Source organism: Thalassophryne amazonica, chromosome 1 (assembly GCF_902500255.1).
Source record: "Thalassophryne amazonica chromosome 1, fThaAma1.1, whole genome shotgun sequence".
NCBI classification, from domain to species: domain Eukaryota; kingdom Metazoa; phylum Chordata; class Actinopteri; order Batrachoidiformes; family Batrachoididae; genus Thalassophryne; species Thalassophryne amazonica.
The window spans coordinates 135,516,777-135,529,017 of record NC_047103.1 but is presented as its reverse complement, the minus strand read 5'-3'; the positions used below and the strand labels follow the sequence as shown (position 1 = coordinate 135,529,017).

General features: G+C 40.2%; 1 protein-coding gene across 1 annotated transcript in view; it reads left to right on the top strand.

Annotated features, from left to right (window-relative positions):
- Positions 1-12,241, top strand: part of LOC117514692 (sodium- and chloride-dependent GABA transporter 2-like) — a 98,860-nt gene that overhangs the window by 41,291 nt on the left and 45,328 nt on the right. The gene's annotated exons all lie outside the window — the stretch shown is intronic.

Sequence of the window (12,241 nt, the reverse complement as noted above, 5' to 3'; positions counted from 1 at the left end):
GCAATCTTCTAAGGATTTTATATGGATGAGATTACCAGCACTTATTGGCGTGTATAACTGAGTATCATCAGTTATACACTGGCATGTATAACTGATGATATAGCAGTGAAAGGTAATCCCAAGTTGCTGCAATATGTGCCCAAGGGGTGCTATGTAAAGGGAGAAAAGCAGGGGGCCTAAGACGGACCCCTGTAGAACCCCCAGTTTCATGTCACTAAGGTTAGAGGTAGTGTTACTGTACAAAACACAGTGAGAACGACTGGTCAGGTATGACGTCAACCATGCAAAGTCACTCCTACTAATCCCAAAATGATTCTCCAGCCTATCGAGTAGAATATGATGATAGTATCAAATGCAGCACTGCGATCTAACAGCACCAGAACTGTGGTGGTGTCTGAATCACAACAATGCTGCCTCAAGCCACTTCACATGTGTAAGGTCTAACCTTACCAACCCCTCGAGCAAGCACACAGATGACAGTGGTAAGGAAAAACTCCCTCTGATGATAATGAGAAAGAAAGCCCAACCAGACCAGACTCAGAGGGGTGACCCACTGCTGAGGCCATTCTAACAGTTACAAAGTTTTTACTGATTGTACAAGAATTTCTTAAACAACAAATGGAAAACAGAAATGGGAAAAAAGCAGAAGAGCAACTAAAACAGAGTCCTGAAGTAAAACTAAAAATCAGTCCATCTTGGGTCCTTAATCCATAGGTGTCCATGTCCAGCACTGGTAGGTTCCCAGATGGACAGCTTCCAGTAATTGATGCAACAGGCCTCCTGACGTTAGTCCGGCACCCTGGGGTGCAGGGCCAATATCTGTCATTGGTGTTGTCAGTGCCTCAGACAGAGAGCAAAAGAGCAGAATCAGTCAGTCGGAAATACCTGCACCTGAGGCATTAATTCACCAGCAGTAAATCAACAGGGACACAGAAATTACTAAGGTGGTTGCTGACAGTGAGACCCGTGCTTCACTAACAGACCCCAAATTTAGATGTAGTGAGGCCAAGACCTGTTCCGTTGCTAGTAATATGAATATAAGGAGAGGAAGCATAGTTCCATGGTACACGTTTGCCATACAAGAGGGATAATACAGTTGTATGCAAAAGTTTGGGCACCCCTGATAATTTTCATTATTTTCCTTTTATAAATCATTGGTTGTCCAGATCGGAAATTTCAGTTAAATACTGTATATCATATAGCAAACACAGTGATATTTGAGAAGTGAAATGAAGTTTATAGGATTTACAGAAATTGTGCAATAATTCTTTAAACAAAATTAGGCAGGTGCATAAATTTGGGCACCCCAACAGAAAAAAATACATCAATATTTAGTAGATCCTCCTTTTGCAGAAATAAATGCCTCTAAATGCTTCCTATAACTTCCAGTGAGATTTTGGATTCTGATTGAAGGTCGTTTGGACCATTCTTCTTTACAACACATCTCAGGTTTGTTGGTTTCCGAGCATGGACAGCCCACTTAAAATCACACCACTGATTTTCAATAATATTCAGGTCTGGGGACTGAGATGGCCATTCCAGAACGTTGTACAACCCCAGTTCCAGTGAAGTTGGGACGTTCTGTAAAATGTAATAAAAACAGAATACAATGATTTGAAAATCCTCTTCAACCTATATTCAATTGAATACACCACAAAGGCAAGATATTTAATGTTCAAAATGATAAACTTTGTTTTTGTGCAAATATTTGCTCATTTTGATGGATACCTGCAACACGTTTCAAAAAAATGTGACAGTGGTATGTTTACCACTGTGTTACATCACCTTTCCTTCTAACAACACTCAGTAAGCATTTGGGAACTGAGAACACTAATTGTGAGTGTCATGATTGGGTATAAAAGTAAAGATGGGGCGAGGATCACAACTTTGTGAACAACTGCATGATAAAGTAGTCCAACAGTTTAAGAACAATTTTCTCAATGTTCAATTGCAAGGAATCTAGGGATTCCATTATCTACAGTCCATAATATAATCAGAAAATTCAGAGAACCTCGAAAACGTTCTACATGTAAGCGGCAAGGCAAAAAAACAACATTTAATGCCCGTGACCTTTGATCCCTCAGACACCACTGAAACTCTACCATGCAAAGCGAAAGCCATAGATCAACAACATTCAGAAACAATGCCACCTTCTCTGGGCCTGAGCACAAATGGACAGACGCAAATGGAAAAGTGTGCTGTGGTTTGATGAGTCCACATTTCAAATTGTTTTTGGAAATCATGGACATTGTGTCCTCCGGACAAAAGAGGAAAAAGCCCATCCAGATTGTTACCAGCGCTAAGTTCAAAAGCCAGCATCTGTGATGGTATGGGGGTGTGTTAGTGCCCATGACATGGGCAACTTACACATCTGTGATGGCACCATCAGTGCTGAAAGGTACATCCACATTTTGGAGCAACACATTCTGCCATCCAAGCAACGTCTTTTTCAGGGACGTCCCTGCTTATTTCAGCAAGACAATGCCAAGCCACATTCTGTACATCTTACCTGTATGGGGCCCTGCTGTGGGGCCACACAGCCCCACAGCATGAGGGAACCACCTCCAAATTTTACTGTAGGTAGCAAGTGTTTTTTTGGGATACTGTGTTCTTTTTCAGGCATGCATACCGCCCCTTGTTATGTCCATATAACTCAATTTTAGTTTCATCAGTCCACAGTACCTTATTCCAAAATGAAGCTGGCTTATCCAAATGTACTTTAACATACTGCAAGCGACTCTGTGGCGTGAACGCAGAAAAGCCTTCCTCTGCATTACACTATCTGCAGCAAGATCATGTAGGTCTTTGGAGCAGGTCTGTGAATTGACTATGACTGTTCTCACCATCCTTTGCTTCAGCTTATCTGAGATTTTTTTTGGCCTGTGCCTGTGGTCTTCCATTCCTCACTATGTTCCTCACAGTGGAACTGACAGTTGAAATCTCTCACGAATTGTGACTTTTTTACTTTTATCCTTCGTTCAGGAATCGTCGTATGCCGTGTGACGGGGCCATTTGCACAACAGTCGTGTCCTGGAGCACAGCACCATGTGATACTTTGTTAGAACATCTGTGTCTGCAGACACTTGAGAGCCCCTAAAAAAACAATCACAAAAATCTGCTGCTTACACACACGCAGATAAATGCTTCTCCACAGTATCTCGAAATGAATGTTGAAATCCTATGCAAAAACCCACAAGACTTTAGTTTGATGATATTAACAGCCACTTGTCAAGGCAAATGGCTTTCAGAGTCACTGAAGGCATCGCCTTCATAAGAGCCATTCATCTCTAATGAAGATAACTGTACGTGGGCTGCAAAGTCACGCACTCCAATAAATAGATACTTTCATGAGACAGTTGAATGGGAATGCAAACAAAAGTATGTTATATATCTAATGAGAGAATGGGAATACACATGTATTTATCTGCCATGCAGTTTATTGAAAGCTATAATGATAAAACAGAACGTGCTGTTCCATCAACAAGGTGTTGAGATTGGGCCATCTCATACTGTGTTTGTCTCTGCAGGTCTGGGCTATGCCAGTCAGGTGATCATCCTGCACGGGTGCGTGTATTACATCGTGGTCCTGGCATGGGCTGTCTTCTACCTGTCCTACAGCTTCCAGGCTGAGCTGCCCTGGTCTCACTGCAACAACACGTGGAACACTGGTCAGTAACTAAATACGTACATACATGAAAAACTTGAGACTCAAGCCCCATGCTCACTTTCATTGATACAAATTCCAGGAAGGTCACTGTGGAACCAGAACAATGACAGCTAACTTTGATACTGAAATTACATTTTGGTATTGAAAGACAAAAACTTTGACTAAAAAAGAAAATATTGGTATTGAAACATGTTGAAAAATGTATTTGCACCGGAAAACCCTGTTCGGATCACTGAAAATAATGTCAGGGCTGTATGTGGGCTGCAAAGTTGTGCACTCCAATAGATAGGTGCTCACATGAGCATGTGCGGTTGTAGCACATTAATGGCAAAAAGTGGCCATTTTTATACTTAAAAACTAATTGCAAAAAAACTGTTCTCTTTTTCTGTAATTTTGCATGAAGAATCTTGGGGGGCTGCCGACAGATATCATTGTCTTTAAATAGTTCTGAGCCCCCAAAATCTAATTACATGCCAATCTGTCTCTGCAGACCCTCCCATCAAGGCCCCTCCCTTAATGCCAAAACATTGCCACACGAGGTAAAACTGGAGAAGGACCGAAAGAAGGGAAAAACAACATGAATCATCTATTTAGAAAAATGTAAAGTTTGCGATTGGAAAACTCAGCCATATTCAAAAATATACAGTTAAACTCGTATACAATGGATTCAGGTGAACCAGCTGATTTCTCCGTTATAATCTAAATCTGTTACATGTATATAAATGGACAAAATCTGTTGTACATATAAAACAATCATCAACCTCCACCAATGATAGAGCACATACAATTTCCTGCATGAGTGCAGATCATTTGAGCTTCTTTTTCTGACTCCTTGTTGTGAAGTTGGACATATTGTGGGCTTTTCTGCCAAACGTATTGTAATCAGCATGCACAATGCAAAAACTTTTAACATATGACGGGAGAGGAAGGAGTGAAAACGTAAATGTGACAAATCCCTTGGCGGTCTCTAATTTAGCAGGTGCCTAGGTTCGCAGCCCTGCTGAGGGCTATGATCTAAAGCAGGTTGGTTCGTCACATCCAGATATATGTGTAAAACTTAACACCATATTACAGTGTAGGCAGCAAGCAGTATTTTGTTAGTAATCACCAGCCTTGCATTACGCCCTGCCTCGTTTGGGTTCCATGTCTGAGCACGGTTTGAAAAAATAAACGCCCGGTGTTTTAATCAAGGATATATGGTACCCGCTTTCCTCGAATCAGCGAGTGTCAGTGCTGAGCTTAATTTCGTACCTCTGTTATGGGCACGTCCAGACTGCTCTGTTCTGTATATACAAGGGTTTTTTTTTAATGGAAATGCATTGCAATGGGACAGGACGTTTTGTCTGTTATACAGAATCTGTTATATACAGTGTTTATTCCATGGAAACCATACAAAAGCACTGGGACTTTTGCTTTTGTCCAGTGAGCACAAATGTTCGATACATACGATGATGGTTTAGGTGAGTTTTACTGTCCACATCAGTATGTAACATTTTTTGAAGATTGTGATTGTAAGTCATATCCCCTAACATTGTGTACATGCTTTGAGTGTTTTGGTAATGCCAAGGTTGTGTGAAAGTTATACTACTCCGGTGATGCAGTTGTTTGTGCACGTCACATGAGACAAGTCTGGTGCATTATGCATTCAAATCATATACGAGATAACGATCTTGGACAACCATGATCTTCACATGCCAGTTTGTCAAAGTTACAGACTGTAACCTTCCAGGATAGACATCCATAAAAGTGAGAATGGGGCTTCACTGTACCGCTTTTATAGTATAGAGAAGTCAATCAATTTGTAAAGATGCTTCGTGTATCAGCAGGAAATTCAGCAAGTTAAGTTCATGTGAAACACTGCTATTTTTTTAATCCTGCATTCTCATAAAACATTTGTTGGACTCTATTACAATTATTAAATAGTAGTGGTGGATGTTGTGACTTAATGTGCTACAACCCAGACAAATCCAGAGGAGACGAGGTTTTTGATATGTGAACAAATTGCGCACCTTGTTTCCGATTGCATATGGGGTCATATTTCATAATGAGTAGCAGATTTGAATACAAACATCCACACCATGCAGACTCAGAGTTTGTGTCTGTGCACCGCGGGTGTTATATTCTGTACTCTCTGGCCACATGGCCTCATTGTGACAGCTGCTGTGAACAAACAGGAAACCACCAGTCTACAGTTGAACACCTCTGTTGACATTTTCTTTCATTTTAAAGGGCTTCCCTTATAGATTTTTTTTTGTTTTTTTTTTGTTTTTTTTTTCAGAATGTCTCTTGTTCCTAATGGTTATCTTTGATCTGTTAGTTTGGTTTGTCGTCGACTGGATACCAGGTGTCTCCTTACCACCAAGGCCACTGTTTAGAACAGAAATCAGAGTGCACTACCTGCAGCGCAGCACAGGAAAAACGATAAACCAGAAGAGGAATCATATAAGAGAAATCATATTAAGTCCATTAACGACTGGAAATAAGGTATTCTGACTTTTTCTAATGTATCAACTCCATCTGCATGTTCAGGCCATCCTGTGGAGCCATGACCCCCCCCCCCCCCCCCGCTGCGCACAACTGGACATTCCTAAGTTATAGATACACACCATATGCAACTTTACGCAGCCTGGTGTGAAAGGGGTTTAAGCCAGAAGTCTCAAACTAGTTCCAGAAAAGGGCCAAGAGGATGCAGGGTTTTTTTTTTGTAACCACCCACCCACTCCACCAGGTGATTTCACTGATTAAGTGATTCGATCTGCTCAAAGTGATATTAATCAGTGAAATCACCTAATGGAGTGGGTGGGTGGTTACAAAAAAAAACCTGCACCCTCTTGGCCCTTTCTGGAATCAGTTTGTCATCCAGTGGCAACTGGCCCATAGGGGGCGCTCAGGTTGTTAAAATGTGTAATATATACATTATCCGCACGCACACACACACACACACACACATATATGTGCTCTCAAATTGTTATAGGTGGGCTGATTTTGCGTTTGTGGATCTTGTGGGGTTTTTTAATTTTATTTTTGGGAAGTTGTGTGATGCACACAAGTGTAGTGTATGTAATCAACGTGCAGGTGCATATAATTAAGGCGCCCGCCTTATTGTGGTGGCTTTTTTTTGGGGGGGGGGGGTCAAAGAGAAAGCTTTGACTTGTTGTTTTTCCTCCCATCATTTTTTCAACCTGGCACACACACGCAGAACTGCTGCATTTAAGTACTGACCTGCAGCCTGGCGCACGATGCGCACACTAATCACTCAGTCCCCCAGACCCCACTCATTTTAGAACCCCCCCAACTCATTCATTCACACACAAAATCAAACATACACTCTCACTTTCTCATTCTCTCTCTCTCTCTCTCTCTCTCGGAAGGCGATGTGAACATTGTCGTATGTACATAATGTTCTTTTGTCAATTGAGGAATATTTTTTTTCCCATATTTTGGAAGAGTCTAAATTTGGTGATATTTTCTATTCTGTTGAGGTCGGTGTCACTGTGAAACCTGTGATCTGTTTGGCTGAAGATAATGGCAGTGCAGTACAATTTGGTGTTCTGTGTGTGGGATTGGTGTCATATGGTGAAATGTTCCTTGCTCAAGAACTTGTTGTATTTGATACTGTTCCTTTCCAAAGTATAAATGAGGCCTAATATAGCTGTAAATGGTTAACTTCATCTGTGAAACTGCTGATTTTGAGGAGGACATTAAATGATTATTGTGTAATTGTAGTCATTTTCCAACTGTTCATTTGAATGCCTGTGCTGGACTAGGCAAGGTAATCTATTGGCACAACCTGCCCCACCAGATTTTTTTCACCAGCCGCCACTGTTGTCACCTCTGCTCTAAGCATTTCTTCTATTTACAAGGAAGTGACTAATTTGGAGCTATGTTTCAAAATATAGTCATGTTTCTCATTAATACAAAACAACAACATTCTTTTGTTGCTATGATATAAAACACACCTGTGGTCTCTTCCTTGAATCCTTTGTGGTTGTCTTCCTCCTGAATTCTCTCTGCTTGCACCGATGGATGTAAGATGGTGTGAAGTGTTAAAATTTCTGCTCTGTAAGACTGCACACAGAAATTTAGTACTGTCTGCTACTGATAAGCCAGTTTCGAGTTTAAGCACCACTGAGAATTTTGAGTAAAATTAAAAGCGATCATAAACCCAAAAACGAACAACGAGCCAGAGCTTCTGTCTTACGTACTCAGACGGCTGTGAGCTCAGACCTCCTTTAGCAGAATTGAGTGGAGCGGGCCGGCTGCTGTTGCCCAAAAGGAAAAAAAAAAGTAATTTACTTTCAACATGCAAAAACGCAGACAGTGAGAGGGGACATGAAGCACAACACAATTTTCACTTATGGTTTTACTCATAAAGAACTAATTCCGGACAGTTTGTTGATATTAATGGTAATTGTCATTTTTACGGAGAGAAGATATCACACATATGACATATCTTTTAAAGGAATGTGCTAAATTGTTAATATTTGAGCTTTAACAGACACACTTGCCAAAAGGCATTATGGGAAAAATGAGTCTCCTTCACTGGTTGGTTTATTCATTTGTAAAAACCAACACATATGTTACTGTAGCGTGTGTGTTGCTTTTTACAAATAAATGTATATTTGTTAACACGGGCCACTATTCGCACTCCCATCCAGTAGATGGCGGTGTTTGATGCATTCTGACGGGGGGGGGGGGGGGGTGTGATCGAAAGAGACATTTGAATTTCCCATAATGCCTTTCGACACGTTTCTGTTAAAAGCTCAAACCTTCAGAATTTAGCACATTCCTTTAAAAGATATGTCATGTGTGATATTTTCTCTCTGTAAAAATGACAGTTACCGTTAATATCAACAAACTGTCCGGAATTAGTTGTTTAAGTAGTTGTTTGAGTAAAACCATAAGTGAATTGTGGTGCGCTTCATGTCTCCTCCACACTGTCTGTGTTCTTGCATGTTGAAGATAAATGACTTTTTTTCTCCTCTTGGGCAACAACAGCCGTTCTGCTCCGCTCTCTTCTGCTGAGGGAGGACTGAGCTCACAGCCGTCTGACTATTGTAAAACACACAACAGGTAAGTACTAAAATGTATGTTAAAGAACCTGCAAATGCGTACTGTTGCTAATGTCATCAGACGAGAGGAGACAAAATATATTTGTCAACCACCTTTATTTTTCATGTCACGCAACTAGTCAAAAAAAATAAATGAATAATAAATTCATCTGATGGGAATGACAAACCTTTAATGAAAAGAGTTAGTGTTAAAAGTGTCTGACCAGCTCTATGAGGCTCAGATTAAAGTTACTGTATGTTAGTTTACATTTACACTGTCTCACGGTGTTAAAGTGTCTGACCAGCTCTATGAGGCTCAGATTAAAGTTACTGTATGTTAGTTTACATTTACACTGTCTCACGGTGTTAAAGTGTCTGACCAGCTCTATGAGGCTCAGATTAAAGTTACTGTATGTTAGTTTACATTTACACTGTCTCACGGTGTTAAAGTGTCTGACCAGCTCTATGAGGCTCAGATTAAAGTTACTGTATGTTAGTTTACATTTACACTCTGTCTCACGGCGTTAAAGTGTCTGGTCAGCTCTCTGAGGCTCAGATTAAAGTTACTGTGTGTTAGTTTACATTTACACACTGTCTCACGGGGTTAAAGTGTCTAATCAGCTCTCTGAGGCTCAGATTAAAGTTACTGTATGTTACTTTACATTTACACTCTGTCTCACGGTGTTATAGTGATCAACTCTCTGAGTCTCACATTGTATCCATCCCATATCAACTTGTTTTTAACATGATTTATGACTAATAAACAAATAAAATATAAATATAACAAAATTTGAAATATGAAGTGTGCATCATATTTAAATAAAATTGGCTCAAGTTATGGTTTCCACAATAGATAAAAAACATTACAAACTTTGAATTATTTATTTTATTCTGTTTTGCTTTAACAAAATTCCAGCCAGTTCTGAACATGCAAATAGAATAATTAGATCCAACAAATTTTTCATTTCAAAAGACTTGTGCCCCTACAATGCTGTGTATTTACAACACAACTGAATGTCTAATTGTATCTGACGGGAAGCATTGCGGATTTAAAATATCACCGAAAAACACTGCAAACATTCATTCAACAAGTGTATTTTGTCAGGTCATGATAGCATTCAGCATTTCAGATGTGTGAAACACTATATTGACTGACATGGTAATCAGAAATAATATAATGGGTAATTTTATCAAAAAGATTACAACCCCAATTCCATTGAAGTTGGGACGCTGTGTAAAATGTAAATTTAAACAGAATACAATGATTTGCAAATCCTCTTCAACCTATATTCAATTGAATATACCACAAAGACAAGATATTTAATGTTCAAACTGATAAACTTTATTGTTTTTGTGCAAATATTTGCTCACACCCCCAATACCATCACTGATGCTTGGCTTTTGAACTTTGCGCTGGTAACAATCTGGATGGTCTTTTTCCTCTTTTGTCCGGAGGACACGACATCCATGATTTCCAAAAACAATTTGAAATGTGGGCTCATCAGACCACAGCACACTTTTCCACTTTGCGTCTGTACATTTCAAATGAGCTTGGGCCCAGAGAAGGCGGCAGTGTTTCTGGATGTTGTTGATATATGGTTTTCGCTTTGCATGATAGAGTTTTAACTTGCACTTGTAGATGTAGCGACGAACTGTGTTAACTGACAATGGTTTTCCGAAGTGTTCCTGAGCCCACGCAGTAAGATCCTAGACAGACACCCAAGTGTCTGCATGTAGACAGACACACAAGTGTCTGTCTACATGCGGTTGTCAATATGATTGCTACATTTATGGCCCCATATCTGTGTGACTTAATTTTGAAGTTATTTATACCAATCAGTCACAAATATTTTCATGATCCATATTTTTTACTTCCTTCCTTCCTTCCATCTGGGCACCTGGACTGTTGAGATGCACACAAAAAATATGTTTTGGACCATGTTTTTCTTGTCCTTGACCTTTAAACCAAACAACTCCAAAATCTAACCACCTCCAACAGCTATCAAAGCAATATTCCCAAAAGGTTTGATCCATGTAGGCTTTGTGTTGCTGAGTTATACCTGAAAAAGGATGTTTTTGGACCATGTTTTCCTTTGACCTTTTCACATAACTACTTACCTCTTAATATCTGTGCAGGTAACATTCTCACCAACTTTGAAGGAAATCCTTCCTGCTATTTTGATTTATCTTGTCCACACACACACACACACACACTGCAGTGAAAACATATGGAACTAAATCCAGGCCAAAAGTTTTGTAATCTGAAAATAAAAAAAGATTGAAAAAATAAATTTTGAAACTGAAAATTCAATGTTTGTTCTTGAATTTTATAATCATTTAAAAATATCAAAATAAAAATAAGTGTAAGATATATATTTTTCAGTTAAAATAAATTTTTGATTCAACTCTGTAATTTTTTTGATCATATAATTTATTTTCATTCATATTTCTTTTTTTCACCTTCAGATCTTTTTTTGTTCACTTTCAGATCTTATTTTGATCATGATGTTGCTTTCAGGAAATGTGGGTACTTTGATAGATAATGACTCTGCTCCCGTCTCCATCGTGGATTACTACGCAGCTGCCGCATGAAAGAAAATAGAGAGAATGAAAGCTTATTATGAGGTTTTAAACCCTCAAGATAAAGCTGTTCATTGTGATCGAAGTATAGCAGTTGGTTCAGTGGATCCGTATGTTGTAACGGATAGTGAATTTAATTACGATGTAACAAAGTGGCCGGCAGTTTCACAGTGTGAACTTAATATGACCAGAACTAAGCAGACCGCCCATAAATCCAAAGCCGCCCGGAAGAACGCTCCGGCTACCGCCGGTGTGAAGAAGCCTCACCGTTACAGGGCCGGCACTGAGGCGCTGAGAGAGATCCACCGCTACCAGAAGTCCACTGAGTTGCTGATCCACAAGCTGCCGACCAGGTTAGCCTCGCTGGCCTCCTGCAGCGCATCACAGCGGAGCTCTGAAAGCGGAGGTCACTCTTGAAGTCCTGAGCGATTTCTCTCACCAGGTGCTGAAAGGGCAGCTTGCGGATCAGCAGCTCGGTGGATTTCTGGTAGCAGCGGATCTCTCTTAGCGCCTCAGTGCCGGGCCTGTCACAGTGAGGCTTCTTCACACCGCCGGTAGCCGGCGTGCTCTTCCGGGCGGCTTTGGATTTGGATTTACAGGCGGTCTGCTTGGTTCTGGTCATATTAGAGCTTCCTTCAGATCTGCTGAGCCAGGTCTCTCTGTGTGTCTCTTAGAAAGCTCGTAACACTCCACCCCTTGATGTACAATAACTGCTGGCAACCTGTAAAATGAGCGACCTGCCTCATTTTCATGCGGCGATGCTGCGCTGCGTTCACAGTCTTGTGTGAATTTGGAACACATAGGTTTTTTTTAAGTGTAGGTGTTAAACTTTACAATCTTGCATATTTTCCAGTTTTTAAACATCAAAAATGAACAAGGGTGGTCTAGAATTACTTGTAATATTATCTTTGTCATCATACATCTTTGTCGTTAACATCACTTC